The sequence below is a fragment of the Malaclemys terrapin genome, chromosome 1 (genome assembly GCF_027887155.1).
Source record: "Malaclemys terrapin pileata isolate rMalTer1 chromosome 1, rMalTer1.hap1, whole genome shotgun sequence".
Lineage (NCBI taxonomy): Eukaryota > Metazoa > Chordata > Testudines > Emydidae > Malaclemys > Malaclemys terrapin.
Window position 1 is genome coordinate 11,362,820 of NC_071505.1, and position 16,063 is coordinate 11,378,882.

At 43.4% G+C, this 16,063-nt stretch overlaps 1 protein-coding gene across 1 annotated transcript in view; it reads right to left on the reverse strand.

The window, feature by feature from the left end:
* SFMBT2 (Scm like with four mbt domains 2) overlaps positions 1 to 10,117 on the reverse strand; it is a 210,095-nt gene extending 199,978 nt beyond the window's left edge. Inside the window, exon 1 of the mRNA XM_054016151.1 lies at positions 10,045 to 10,117. The gene's annotated coding sequence lies outside the window, so the exon portion shown is untranslated. The remainder of the gene's footprint in view (positions 1 to 10,044) is intronic.
* Between the last annotated feature and the right edge of the window lie 5,946 nt (positions 10,118 to 16,063).

Here is a 16,063-nt window from a genome sequence, read left to right on the forward strand (position 1 = left end):
CCCAGTGTTTTAAATTGACACAGATAATTTTCAACTCTAAGCGTTGTTAATTTAACACACCCAGCTGTTTACAGGGCTGATTGGTGACTCCTCGCATTTAACTAAAGGGAACACAAAACACTGTTTTAATGACTCTAATACAGGGACCAATCCAGAACTGCTTAATCAGACAAAGCTCCCATTGCTCAGGGTAATTAATTCTAGCTTTTATATTGTTGAATTTCTCGCTAAATCAGAGAGGCTTTCCAAAAAGAGAAGCAAATTAGAATCCAGAAAACATCTGCCATTCGCTTGTAATACTTTTTAGAAAGATCACATGCCAGGTCTTGGCAGTGCCCAATTTATTTTACTCTTTCCACCTCATCAGCATTTAGGCCCTGATCCCACAACACTTAGACGCTTCTCATAAATTTACAATCCATGAATAGTCCCATTGTCTACAAGGGATTACACGAGTATAAGTGTGCATAGGGATCACGGCCTTGTCCTGTGTCATAATCACAGTTATTTGCTGCTATGCCTCAAAACAATATAAAGGCAAGTAAAAAAGCACTTCTTCTATTCTTTAATGACAAGCAAGTGTAGCCTGTGGTGTATTTCCTGGCTCAGTTTATTCAGAATCAGTTTTTACCATACATTTTAGTTCAGAGCGTCCTACAATTCCACCCCTTTTCTCTCAAGGCAAACAAATTGGATTCCATTTCATTCTGCAAATGGCCTCTAAAGATGTAATGGTGAACATCTAAACTACTCTAGATCATGCAATATTAATGTGTCATCATACCCAACGTACTCACATATTGCGGACTCAACGCTAACATCTGCCTGACCTACATTCAAGGAGCAGCATTCCCAAATGCCTTACCCTTGATTTAAGAATTAAATTGTTAACTCATCAAAACTCTTTCCTGGATGAAAAAAATATATATAGTTCATTTATCTACACTTTTTTTTGTATGGGATATTTTAGCAATAATTTCCCCAGAAACATCAGCTTCAGTTCATTTCAGTGGAAGAAGACTAGATTCACAGACTAGAAGGGTCATGATTATCTTGTCTAACCTCCTGCATTATACAGGCCACAGAATTTTACCCAGTGATTTCTACTGGAGGGAATTATTCTTCTCTATTGAGTAAATATACACTATCCAGACCAATAACCTGTGGTTGAACTAGATCTTGTAACTTTTATTCATGTGAGTAGTCCTTTCCTATGCCAGTCACTCCACTGATACTAGTGGGACTAATCATGTGACCAAGGATTACTTGTCTGAATATGGACTGCCAAGTTCAGGCGCTTGGCTCATTTCTTAGTGGCTTCACATTCAGTCTAAGTTGTCATTTTAATGTCTTTTTTTTGCTACTGGTTAATTTTATAGGTTTCATTTTTTATTAATAAAAATATGAGATGGTATAAATACACTTTTCAAAATTGTCCTTGAAGGGATATTTTGTTAACACCCCAAATTTGGGTTTTGTAAAAGCCCAGTATTAGTAGAAATATTTCTGTGATTTTTTAGAGGTCAGTGAAAGAGTCTTTTGTTTGCATTTCTACATTCCCCTGCAGGGTATGCCAGAACCCATGCTAGCCCATTTGGGGCCCTTAGCAGGAATATTTTGTCCCCCACACACAACAACAAGTAAATACTGAGCCCCCCTGAGCCACTCGGGGCCCTAAGCAATGGCTTAGTCTGCTTATGCCTAGTGCCTGCTCTGGGGTCGGCCACCCAAACACTTGTACCATTGAGCCAGTAATACATGAGACCTGGAAAATGAAATTGACTAGAAACCTTCTGTAGAGCAAAGTGAAACTGACTAGCCTATTTGCATTGCCCAAGTTTGAGTAAAGTGCAAAGAGTAAACATGCAGCCGTAAGTGCAGAAACCTGAGCGAGGTTTTAAAATTATTTAAATAACAATGTACAGAATGTTACCCGAAGAAATGCGACAATATGTCATAGCAATGGACAATTATACTACAGCAATGCAATCCCCACAAGGTTTGAAAATTGTATTACTATTGTAAGCTGCAGCATTTAGGCCCTTACCGCCTCAGCGTAGGTTTTTGTTGGTTTCAAAGCATAACATGAGTAATGAACATTTTATTTTTAAAATGGCCTCTCTGACACACACCTCGTCATCTCTTCACTTCAACTAGAACATGGCTGTTAAGATCACCTTCCATGCCTGTCATTTTTGACACACCCCACTCTTTGAATCGCTCCCCTGGCTTCTCCTCCTCCACTTCATCAAGTTTCAACTTCTGCTCCTCCTCTTCCAACCCTGCCCTTGTCATGTCCTCCTCAATGCTCTGCCCCACCAGCAATATCAGCCTCAATATCTCATTCATCTGCCTCTCTCACTAAAATATCTTCAAACACCAGCCTGCATACCCCTCCTCAGCTGGTCTACCAGGCCCTCTCTTAATTCCATTCACTTCTGCTGGGACACCTACATGAAATTAACCAACTAAGATAGGTTTCAGAGTAGAAGCCGTGTTAGTCTGTATCCGCAAAAAGAACAGGAGTGCCACAAGTACTCCTGTTCTTTTTCCAACTAAGATAGTCATTGAAAAAATACTGTCTAGTATATCATGCCATTGACTTATTCTCACTGACCTGCCACATAATCCTACTTATGCTACCTATCTTCCATCCTCATCCCCTCCCTGCTGCAGTTTCCTTCTCATTACATAGTGTCTAATGTTAGTTTGTAAGCTCTTCGAGGCAAAGGTCACGGTTGCTTTCTGCTTTAGGAGGCACCCGACAGTTTTGGGCTGACTAACCGATTGAAATAGTACTAATGAGAGTTTTGACTGTCTAGATACTTGTGTGGCCCCTGAGCATTGTATCCGAGTGCCAAAAGGCATTCACTTTTCTAGCAGCAAGACAGGGATCGTGATGTTTAAAACATTACTTTGAGTGCCAACAGTGTGCTTCGCACTATACAAGCCGTGGAAGGAAAACTGCCCAGGGTCTGAAGAGCTTACAGTCTCACTGAGGGAAGAAAGAAGATGGGATGCTCAGAATAAGGAATAGCTTAGCTTCAAATTGATGTTATCCTTTCAGTGGTATTGGACCTAGTGCTTACTACTGGTGCAGCAGCGGTAGAAGAAGATTACTGCGTCGTCCTTAATGCCTCCTCTTGGTATCAAGTTTTAAAGAAGAACAATATTATATGATGCCTTTGGAAATAGATGTCAACAAAAGAATCCTCCTAGTTTGCATTTTCCCTTAGAGGAAGTGACTGAAGGTTAAAGATACAGCTCAGTCCCACATGCTCTTGAAATCTCTATGTCCTTTCAGTAGCTAGCAACATTGATCGCCTACGATGCAGAACTCTTCTGGGACTCAATTACATCTGATTAGATAACAATGGGTTGTCATTACTTTTTTCCTCCCATCTCTGCAGGCTTTTTATTTTCATACCAAATACACAGATTTCACCATTTTCTATCCTTTTGCAGGTGCTAACAGGATATACAGCCAACAAAGGCTTGTAAAGCGACATGAAATAATATTGTCCTAGGATTACATTATTTCTATCACAGCAGTCATATATCTTCTGTTGGTACTATTTTAACTAAGAGTACTTTAAAGGTTTAATAAATGATATTGTAATAAAAAGCTGTTAGTCCAACAGATCAATAGGTGCTTACAACCATGGCCTGCCTATACAATCATTTATAATGCCTTCTACGGATGTTCTGTAACATATACTAGTCATGCGTGCAACATGCTTATAACATCTATCATTTATATATGTATTCTTAATATTAAAGTGTGATCATTCGTTTATTTACTCTAATATCAAATGTACCCTCTACAAAACAGCAAATGAATATTGTCTTGTTTACAACAAATTCATCTCTAAATATCATTTGTTCAAATCTATTTAAATGCATTTTCTAATTTCATTTACTAAGTGTTCACACTGAGAATCCATCTTATCATAAAAGTTATTAAACCTACTCTCTTATTAGCATAAAAGTTATTCGCTTTGTTAGAACAGTCACTCTACCTCCTTCAATTCAGGGTACATGATCTATTAAAAAAAAGTCTCTTCAGATATGTCAAGTCTCACTCATTGGGTGAGAGATTCACTCATTAGCATGCCATCTCACTTTCACACATATTCCTAAACTTATCTCATGCCTTTTGAGGAAATAGCTAAAGATTGAAAAGATTTTTACTCAGGTGCTGAAAGAGACAAACAGTGTTTGTAGATTTGGTCACAAAACAGGTAGTACAGAAGATGGAAGCACAAAGGGAATATTAGTCCTCTTGCAAAACAGAAGTTCTTTTGCACATCCAGAGCATTCTATGCTAACTTGGAATGATGAAATGTTAACGATGGCAGCATTTGTGAATGTTGATATTAGGCAAAACTGCACGTGAGCACTTTGTTGGCAGATACCAGCACATGTTCAATCTCTCTCCACCTTGCAGCTTCTCTATCTCAGAAGAGTTTGTTGATTACCAGTTGAGGCAGAAGTCAGGTATGTATGGGATGAGGCAGCATTACAGACTGACACAGATAACACTACTGTGCAATACAGGAGGGACATTGTGTGGGCATATCTTAGCAATGTCAAAAGCTCTGGTGGTCTTATGTTCCTATTCCAGGGTTGTCAGGCTTGGCTTAGTTTTACTCCCTCAAATGCAGGAGATGAGAGAGTGTTGAGTCTTGTTCACAAGACGACGACACCATTCAGACCACACCTCAGACTAGCCAGGACACTGCCCTCTATTATCTAATTGAAGCTGGAAATCCTGAGCCATATTTCAAGTTTGAGCCACCAAAAGAAGTTATAAAAACAGCAAAAGGGCCAATTGGCAATAAATCTAAGCACATGACTACAATGTGAAACCAAATTACATATTAAAAGAAATGTGGAATCTGAATCCTTTAGCTATGGTTTGTTAGTTTCAAATTAATTACATTTAATTACTTTATTTTTACATTCACTTCATGTACTGTTTTAATTATTTAATTTTAATTAATACATTTTGCATTTATTTATTTTGGAATCGGTTTATTTTAGTTTGCTGTAAATGTAATATGAGCAATTAGATACAAACCAAATATTTGTACTGTATTTTTCAAATGGATGATCACTATGACAAGATGATATGCAAACCAAACATATTGTTATATTGATAAAACAGTTTTCTTTTTTATTAGCTTTATATGACAAGTTTATTTTTGAATATTTCTCTTGTCCTGTCCGCTGACTGTGTGCCTCAACCAGCGGTTATTATCTCTGGTCCTCAGGGATCTCCAACCATCCAGATTTTTGTTCCAACTAGCACATCATTTTTAGTACAATCCACTTGTTTGCATTGCATGTAGAATTCTCACATGCCCTAGACTTTAGTATGAATTAGGATATTTAAGAGTTTCATATGCAGTATTAAGCAGTGTACATTTTAAAACAAACTATTAAATGCTGGTTGGATTAAAAACCTGGACTATTGGATGTCACCAATGAACAAAGATGAGAAAGTCTCACTCTTTAGCCTTGAATCTCACTCTCTGGAGCTGTAAATCTCACTCTTAAGGACGGCCAACCCTTGGCATCACTGATCGTATAACTACCCACATTCCTGTTCATCTGAGCAGCATCCCAATTCATTCACCTATAGAAAGCAAACCACAGTGAAGCAATCAAACAACAGCAACAAAGACATCCCCTGAACGGAAACAGAGAATCCTCCTCTAGCCCTATTATATTCAAGCTCTCTTTGCCTAATGCAGAGGTGACAATTGCCAAGATAGGATTAAAGATGATTCTGTTTGCTCACTGTATCTTAGCTTCTGCTCGAAAAAGATGGCTTAGTTAATAACGATCACATTATACAGATGTCCACAGCTGCTTATAAAAAAAAGTCACCCTATAATCTATTTCTCTTTGCTGCTGAAGGGAGTTGGCATCAGCGCTCTGCCTCCTTTAGGTGAAAAGAGATCAGCTTTATATGAATGTTTGCTAGAGCCACCTGGGTCATTAGAGTGCCATTGCCTCAGCTCTATATTTCATTTTGCTCCTCTCTGCAGTAAACCTCCCAAGAACCCACCTGCAGCTTGACAATCTCCATACAGACATTTGTGGTGTTGCACTTCTGTTCCCCTCCCACCCCCTTGTCAGTGTCTTGGAGTACAATAGGGCATGATGGACACAGACCTAATAAACCTCACATCCGAGGCTAGAAAACTGAAAGGCTACGTACAGAACAAACACAAACCCACAATAGGGGTCAGCATGGGGGGGGGGGGGCGGTGTGTGTGTGTGTGTTCATATGGACAGGATCAAAGAGCATATCACACCATAGTGAGGCCCTCTATTCTGCAGTCCTTACTCAGACAAAGCTCCCAAACAAATCAATGGGCGTTTTACCTTAGCAAGTGGTACCTGCGTCTCTGTATCTATCCACCCAGCAGGATACTTGTCAGGAAGTAACTCATGAGGCTATCAAACAACATTTTGACTAGATCAGGGGTTCTCAAACTAAGGGTCGGGAGGTTATTACATGGGAGGGTCACGAGCTGTCAGCCTCCACCCCAACCCTGCTTTGCTCCAGCATTTATAATGGTGTTAAATATATAAACAAGTGTTTTTAATGTATAAGGGGGGGGGGTCGCACTCAGAGGCTTGCTGTGGAAAGGGGTCACCAGTACAAAAGACGGAGAACCCCTGGACTAGATGAAGGAAACGATACACTGACAATGTGTTTCACAGTTACCATCTACTGCACTAGAACAGAAGAACACAGGCACCTGCAGGTATTTCCCCCACGCCCACTTGGGGACGCTTTCAGAACCTAAAGCTGCAAGCAGGCAAAATGCAACAGAGAGAGAATTTGCATGAGCGCGTTTATTCTAACCAAATGGAATAAGAGGAGAGCTCAGATAAAGGGCAAGGACATTTCAGGAGAAATTACACTTTTTCTTCCAATCCAATTACCACTGAAGGCAATTCCCTCCCTTCCTCCCTCTCTCTCTCCAGCATCCCAGTTCAGAGCTTATCCTTGCAAGGAAGAATGTGTGAGGCTCTTACAGTCCCAAGAAATACTTCCGAGATCTCCCTCCCGCCCCCCTTCTCTCTTGGGAACCCATTAGCTGAGGGAACTGAACCAGTAGCCAAGCAAAGCTCATCCTCTATCCAAAGCATAAAGCACCATGCAATGTTTGGGGGGGAAGCGGTCCCTTTAAATGAAGAACCTCTTGATGTGTTTCTTTATTGCCTCAGCAGAAAGAGATGGATTTTGCACAGAAGACTCAGCTTGCATGGCAGATCGGTCGGTGCAGGCAGGGTCTGGAGCTTGTAATGCCTCCAGGCTCAGTCCTTTCCTCCTCCTACACAACACACACACTCAGGGGGCTACACCTCGGCTGCGATCACTGAATCTCTTTGCACGGTCCAGTTGCATCCACGACACAATATAGATACATAAAACTCGACATCCCCCCAGGCTGCGATCTTCTATAGATCGCAGTCTCCGGGATTTAGAGTTAATTCTCAAACGTGTCATGAGCCACGTGAGTCCAAGGGAGGTGGTCCCCTCTGAATTCGCAGTTTGCAAGAAAAGAGCCATTTTAGGCCGGTTTTAGATTCTTTGGTGGGATTCTCTGAAGCCAAAGGGGAAGGGAGACCCGCACTGTCCTGGGTGATCTGCGATCCGGCACAGACCTCCCTCCCTGCTTGCTCTTAGCTCGTTTATCAGGAGACACCGTCGGGGGGAGGGAGGGGAAGTTGCTTTTCTGCGGAGCTGCCAGCTCTCGCCGCTCACAGGCGTTTCCAGAGTGCCACACGGAGGCAAAGCGGATTGGGAAGGGCAGATCTTCAAAGCCGCAGCATCGGGCCGGGCTGGGGGGGTTTGTCCATGCCTCGATCTCTTTCCACGCCGTCCAAACCGTAGTGGATTCATTCCGGCGGCGCCTCCCCTGTGCATCCTTCATCCAGCAGCTGTTTCATTGGACAACAGCCCGCAACGCCGCGCCAGTGAAGTTGGCCAGAGATCGCCGGGTCCAGATCGCCTGGTCCCCAACTCTGGGAGTCGAAGCAAAACTTGTGTGGACGCGGGAGCGGGCCGGGGGGAGAAGCAGTGGTTTGCAAAAGGCGACCTCTGTTGGCGTCGCAGCGCAGAAGACACCGTCTCCCATTAATCACGGGTGCTGTCCTGCTAGCAAGCATCGTGGTTTGCAAATCGCATCTCTAAGGCATAGAGCAAAATTAGACCCCCAGTTCTCTCTCCTCCCCCCCTGCCCCGCTCTTAAAAAGATGATCGCTTCTCACTAGTGTCCACGCGGATAGGGGGAGGTTCACACTTGTGGTTCTGCTTTCCTTTCCCCCAGTGGCCTCAACCACGCCGCACACGGTTGGCCGAAAAAAAAAGTTGATAATCAAACAACAGTAACCAAAAAACATTGCCTGAACTGAAACAAGGAAGTTTCTCTGGTATTTCAACCAGCCTGCCCCCTCCACTCCCCCTGTCCTCCTGGAAATGCATTTCAAATTAGGAACTCCTTCCGCCAAACCACTTCTCTGCCCCCCTCCAAAGTCTCGGATTTGCATGCTCTGTAGACGACAGGTTCACGTTTTGCTCCTTGCTTTTTAAAGGCTCCCTGGGCAAAGAGAATTTGTATTGCAACGTGCCTCGTCCTCTGATGACAAAGGATTAAACAGCCTGTTTTGCAGGACAAATCTCCACGCAGCTAGAGGTAGAGACCTTTTTCACCCTCTATTATTATTATTTTTTAAACAAAACCAACAGAAAAACACATCACCGGTTCACTGCATCTAACTGATCCGAAAAGGCTTGGCAGCGGAGATACCAGGCGCTCCAGAAGAATGTCTCATCCTAGGACTCGCCTCGTTTTAATGTAAAATAAATTATTGTTGTGTCTCTCCGCATTTATTTTTCATAACCTGTCTGCGGTTTGGGGCATTTAAAGCAACCTCATTTGGTGCCAGAGTCCAGGTCCCCTTTTGATGGTTTCTCCCGAGCGCTCTTTCTCTCTCTCTCTCTCACACACACACACCCCCCACACACACTTCGGTTGCTCTGCCTTGTGTGATGTACTTTTCACACCAATAAGTCTGCCAGTGGAAAAAACTGGGGCATGATCCCCACTCTTCCATTTCCCATGGAATTCACTAAAGCACCTCCCTGGGTAACAAAGCAGAGTTGAACCAAACATGCAGCACCCCAAGTTTTATTCCCCCCCTCCCCATCTCTAAATGTTTATTTTCAGTTTTTAAAGGTACCTTAACCCGCCATGTTGAAACTGACAAGCTTTATAAATATTCATTTACCGCAGTTCTCTAGCTCTATAGAAAAAATGTATATGGATCAGGGCTAGGAATTTGGCATCTCCTCCTCTTTCAAGCTTTAAAATAAAACACACACACACATGTCGTATTTTCTGCCGATTTAAAAACACCCCCCCCCCCCCACACACACACACACACAAAATAACTCTCTCAAGAGATACAGCCGTCTAGTAAATTCGAAAGGAGGTCACATGAGCTTATATCAGGAAAGCAGCAAATGACAGGATATTACTTTAAAACAAGAGAGAGGGGATGCATGTCTCTAAAATGTGGCACGCTCCAAAAAAAAAAAAAAAAACCCACCCGCAATCTCCCCCCAAAACTACATGCGATGAATGGCCCATGCCTCGCAAAGCCTGCCCACGACAACTCTCCAATGCATTGCAAAAGAAAGGCAATCACACTCTTTAAAAAAAAAAAGCCACCCTGAGTGCAGGTAGCTAGAATCGAGTCTCCAGATCTGTATAGTCAAGCGCCGCCAGGGACATGCAGAGCCAACCACTTTGCAACAACTTGCTCGCTTACATTTTTAAGCAAAACACGCCAGCTTTTTTTTTTTTTTTCCACCCTCTGTCCAAGCTTTTTTTTTCCCTCCGCCTTTTAATAAACCTGAACATAAAGCTCCCCTGCCCACCCCAGCGGCGCAAACACGATCGCCCCAGGCAGATGAAAGCTTCGGCCACTCAAGGAAATACGCCTGGCGCGCTGCCTTACCTGGGTGAAGTTTTTCCCCCCCAGTGTCTAAAATGGCAAAGACCCTTCAGCTCAGTTCAGAAGAGGCGATCCGTCTCTCTCTCTCTCTCTCACTTACTACAGACTCATTCCAATATGGCATCCTCGCACTGCGCATGCCTGCCACTCTTTTTAGATTATATTTTTGCAGCCAACTCCTTCAATGACCTTTTCCAGCCGTTGCAAGATTTTCTTTGCCAATTATAGTTGGTTGCAATCCCGCCTCCCACCTCCCCCAGTGATTGCCATCATGGGGTGCAAGAAGTTTAAGTAGCAGGGGAGGGGGCTAGGATTAAGAGAAACGCTACACGAGGGGCAATTGACGAGGGAAGAAATTAACTAGCTTCTACTCCACCCTCCTCCCCCCCACAATGTGTCCCGTTTAGTTTAGATTATTACACACTTGTCTGCAACTGAAGTGGGCTGTGCTGCACGGGATGAATTCTGTGCAGGGCACTGCCAAGACAGCAAATGAACTAGATCTGTGTTACCCTCCCGCTTCTTTCCCACCCTCGCCCCTTTATTTTAGGATTGCTTGCTCCATTATTCCTTGCAATGAAACTTGCATCCAGATATAGGATAGTTGCGTGCCCAGCTGCATGGATAAAAGGGAATTGAATCAGATGGCCGCGCGTCCACGTGTCTCCCAGGCTTTGACCTGATCCTATGTAGGATCCGTTGCAAAAACAGCACGCTGTGCACCCGGAGAGCTTCGTTAGAGGAGGCGACAGGCACCAGCCAGCCCCCTCTCCGCGCGCACACAACTTTCAAGTCCTTTGCAATTGGGCACATGTCGTTGCAACCAGGAGTGACCCCGGTGGACTTTCCCGGTCGGTTCTCTAGCTGCCTCCATCGCAGCGAGCGGGAATCCAACCTTGCGTTAAAAGAGGAGCGGGGCTCCTAGGGCAGGATTTCGGGAGGGGGTTTGCGGGGAGGCTACTAGCAAATTCTGCATCCCCCAAAGCGGGGGTGGAAAGACAAGCCGCGCACCGTTTCTGAACGGCACTGGTGGCCCGTGTCATTTGATTCGGATTCTTCTGGAGGTACCAGGAGGTGGATAGGGACATAGAGTCGCGGGTGCTTCTGGAGCGACAGCGGAGGCGCCGCTTTGGGGGTTGGACGGGTCCGGACTCTTCCAAGGAAGCCGAGCTGCGCTGTCGCTTGTCCCCCTGTCTGGGCTTTCCCAGCGCTGCACCATGCGGTCTAGTCTGCGGGAGGGCGGTGGGGAGTTGCGGGCGCAGTGGGACACGGCGATTTATCTTAACTGGGGTCCTTGGGGGGTGCAAAGCACAAACCGCAGCGGGGTTTTGATCCGTGTGGGGAGAGGCGTGGTCATCAAAGGGGAAGCGAGACCCCCTCGCCCTATCCCATCAGCCAGGAGAGAGCTGGTCTCCTGGCTGAGGTTAGACCTTCCCTCTGGTGACCACGTTCCAGAAGAGGGGGTTAGAAAGCCTGCTGGCTGGAGGAACATTGCTTAGCAGACACCCAGCTCCCCGGCCAGACTAGTCAGAGGGAGAGGAAATTGCCAGAGATGGTTGTTCTTGGACATTCAACAAGTCACGAGCAGAAGCCCCCGGCTTTTCACCCCCAGGGTCTCCGGCGCTGCACACGCCGAGGAAAAAAGGCAAAGGTTGCGTCTGAGCCTTCTGTCTTTGCACAAGCATTTTATACACAGACCCCTGGGGTGGGGGAAGCCGACACCTCGCCCAGCAAACGAAAACCCCCAAATTACAACGGATCTGTCAACAAAACAACGCCAGCTGCTTCCGGGCTGTAACGATCGGGTTCTTTACAGCAAGGATCCTCTTTGTAAATTACCTAAACTCACAAGGGACCACACCCTGGGCTGGGTCCCCTCCCCCCTTCTAAAGTTTAGATTTGATCTGGTGTTTTCCTGCTTCACAGACTGCAAGTCCCGCTTTCGGCTCTCTCCCAGCCACTTCAACTGCAGTTTCGCTGAATTTGCCTTGAAAAGCAGCAGGATTTAGTCATCTTCTCGCTACAGGACATGTCACTTGTTCTTGATGAGAATGCCTAGGTGCTGACGACTCTTAAAGCTTTGTCACCAGCGTCTCATGGAGTCATTATTACACTGTGAGGTATCTATGGAGAAGAGAGCTTGCCCACTCAGATACTTAATTACACGTTTGTATAATTAATAATGTAAAAAAAAAGTTTGCAGGGGATAATGAAGATCGTGACTGTCTCTGGGGTAGATTGTAGCCGGACTGATCTACACCTGATGATTTAGTGTTATAAGGTGTTCATATTGCTACACCATCACCCTACGTATGCATCTCTTTATCATTAATACAGAAATGTAGCTCCCTGTCGTGAGACAGGACACAGTACACCTAGACTATCCTTAACAGCTGTTTGTCTAAACTATTCATAAAAACCTCCAGTGATGGGCATTCCATAAGTGCTCTTGGTAACCTATTTCAGAGCTTAAATCTCCCTGTCCTTAGAAAAATTTTCCTAATATCTAACCAAGATCTCCCTTGTGCAGATTAAGCCTGTTACATTTTGTCTTCCCTTCAGTGAACATGGGCAGCAATTGATCAACAGTCGTCAAATACGTTGAGGATGGTAACAGGTCCCCCCCCCCCCCCCGCCCCCAGCCTTCTTTTCTCAAGCAAGAAGGGAGACTTTGGGAAAACAAGGAGTAGATGCCAGGTGCAAATAAGGTGGCTGAAATTTTTCAAATTTTTGACAGAACCTTAACATTATAAAGAAATAAGGACAGTGTGAATGATTTTTTTCATGATTTCCTCGTCCCTGTTTTTCAAGTAGCTATAAAACTGGGCAAGATTGTCAGACTTCTGACATTTCAGATTTTCAAAATTCTGAAAAAGGGTGGAAATTTTGAAAAAAAAATCACATAATTCCCCCTTTTTTGGATCAACTCAACTACCAACTACTGCAGTTTTCCTGATTTGCATACATAATGGCATAAGGATGGCAAGAAAGCATACATGGATAGGAATACACCAAGTCTTAAGGATGTAAGTATACATACTGAATTCTGGAGATACCATAATATTCCAAGTTGGGGAAGTGACGATGGTTTGTACCTTGAATGTAGCAGATGTTTGCATAGTTTCTCTCCGTAATACACAGATTATTTGATACTTTCTTTTCTGCACACTTGTCCTGTTTGCAGGGGTCATGTATGCCTCTAATCTCCTTGGAACTCCCTCTTTACTTTCAAGAACAGCCATACTGGGTCAGACCAAAGGTCCATCTAGCCCAGTATCCTGTCTTCCGACAGTGGCCAATGCCAGGTGCCCCAGAGGGAATTAACAGAACAGGTAATCATCAAGTGATCCATCCCCTGTCGCCCATTCCCAGCTTCTGGCAAACAGAGGCTAGAGACACCATCCCTGCCCATCCTGGCTAATAGCCATTGATGGACCTATCCTCCATGAATTTATCTAGTTCTCTTTGAACTCCATTATAATCTTGGCCTTCACAACATCCTCTGGCAAGGAGACCCACAAGTTAACTGTGTGTTATGCAAAAAAATACTTCCTTTTGTTTGTTTTAAACCGTCTGCCTGTTAATTTCATTTGGTGGCCCCTAGTTCTTGTATTATGAGAAGGAGTAAATAACACTTCCTTATTTATTTTCTCCACACCAGTCATGATTTTTAGACTTCTATCATATCCCCCCTTAGTCCTCTCTTTTTCAAGCTGAAAAGTCCCAGTTTTATTAATCTCTCCTCATACGGCAGCCGTTCCATACCCCTAATCATTTTTGTTGCCCTTTTCTGTACCTTTTCCTAGTCCAATATATCCTTTTTGAGATAGGGCGACTACATCTGCACGCAGTATTCAAGATGTGGGCATACCATGGATTTATATAGAGGCAATACGATATCTTCTGTCTTATTATCTCTCTCTTTCTTAACGATTCCCAACATTCTGTTTACTTTTTTGACTGCCGCTGCACATTGAGTGGATGTTTTCAGAGAACTCTCCACAAAGACTCCAAGATCTCTTTCTTGAGTGGTAACAGCTAATTTAGACCCCATCATTTTATATGTAGAGTTGGGATTATGTTTTCCAATGTGCATTACTTTGCATTTATCACCATTGAATTTCATCTGCCAGTTTGTTGCCCAGTCACCCAGTTTTGAGAGATCTTTTTGTAGCTCTTCACAGTCTGCCTGGGACTTAACTAGCTTGAGTAGTTTTGTATCATCTGCAAATTTTGCCATCTCACTGTTCACCCCTTTTCCCAGATTATTTATGAATATGTTGAATAGGAGTGGTCCCACTACCGACCCCTGGGGGTCACCACTATTTACCTCTCTCCATTCTGAAAACTGACCATTTATCTTGATCTTGTCCCGCTTGCTTCTTTTATTAATTATTGTTTTACTGACTTAAGTTCTGATGCTGTGCTTGGCCCTATACATAAAGGAAAGCATACATGATCCATGTCCCAAAGAATTTACAATCTACCTTAGCTCTTTGGAAGGCAGCTAAGAATACCAATAAAGAAAAACAAGATTAAAAAAAAAATTCCTCTGGAACTTCTCAGTTCTTCCTAAGTTCAAATACTGATAAAATGGTCCAGACATAGATCCCAGGTTCACAGATGTCAGTGAAAAAACTCCCATTGACTTTAATGGACTTTGGATCTAGCCAATAGTATTCAAGCTGGTTTAGTGGCGATATCTTTAAAATGACTTTTGAAAGGCTTCGTGATATTTTAGAGGCGCAATGCAAAAAACGAACTCAGGGTATGCAGAATGCTGCTCATATAATATCTTCCATAAAAAAATGAGATCGAAAACCAGCATTGCCATGGGCTTAGCCGCTACTGAAAAAAATCACAGTGATGCTAATTTCATGGAAGGGAGCACTACTATTGTTATATTAACAAATACATCTTCAGGGCAAAGGAAATTTAGCTATGTTTGTTTTACTGCCACTAATGTTGCTAAATCCTCATATACGATATTGGCCAAATGTCTGACCTTGAGTTTCAAATTGGGAATAAATGTTCCATGTCCCGAATTAATTTGAAATAAAATAATTTATATGCAAATACGTACAGAGGAGGAGATTTTCAAAGGTACAAATAGGAGTTTGGTGGCCCATTTCTACTGACTTTCAGTGAGAGTTGGACAACTAGCTGCCCTTTGCCCCTTTCAGTGTGTATCAGTTCCTAATCCAAGTGTGATCGTGGCTATTTTACTTCAACAAGATAGTAGCACCCAGACACTGAAACTCTAGCAGTGCCCATTAGCTTAGATTACCAAACATTCCATTGTTCCAGGCTGTCACTTTCAAGTGTTTCATTTTTGGAGGAAAGCAGAAGGAAAACACATATCCCCTATATACAGAAAATAATACACAATGACTGGTTCTCTATGACATTAATCTTCACTCCAGAGAAGAGGTCAAGAAAACTCACTCCTGGCTATAAATTACTCACTCATAAGTTATCTTTCTTCCCCTCACTCAGGAAGACAGTGTCATGGGGCAGATCAATCATGTATTATATGGGTATATATACACCCATATACCTGGCCCTGATTCTGCTAAGCACTGTAAGTACATGGACAGTCACTGAAAGCCATGTGCTTAAAGTTAGGCACAAGCTAAATACACAGGGCTGTACTGGGGGGCTATATTTGTACATAATACATACATATCAGCAAATTGTCAGATCTTCCAGCTGCTGTAAATTATGGATCTAGCCCATAATTTTTATAGATGTAATCTTAAAGGGCCAGTTCCTGCAGCTTTGCCCAAGTAAGACTACAGAATCAGGACCAAACTATTTGCAGGGAGCCAAATTTATACCTGGAGTAACTCCCTTACATCCTTTTAAAGCAGGCCCAGATTTTATGTAACTCGTAACATAGTCAGCAGGTCACATCAGCAAAAAGTTGTAAGTGGCAAGGGCGTGTAACTTGCTCCCGTTCGTTAGTCGGTGAGCGTGAACAATCAAAGGGGCAGAATTCAATTGGCTGAAGCAGGAAAAGCTG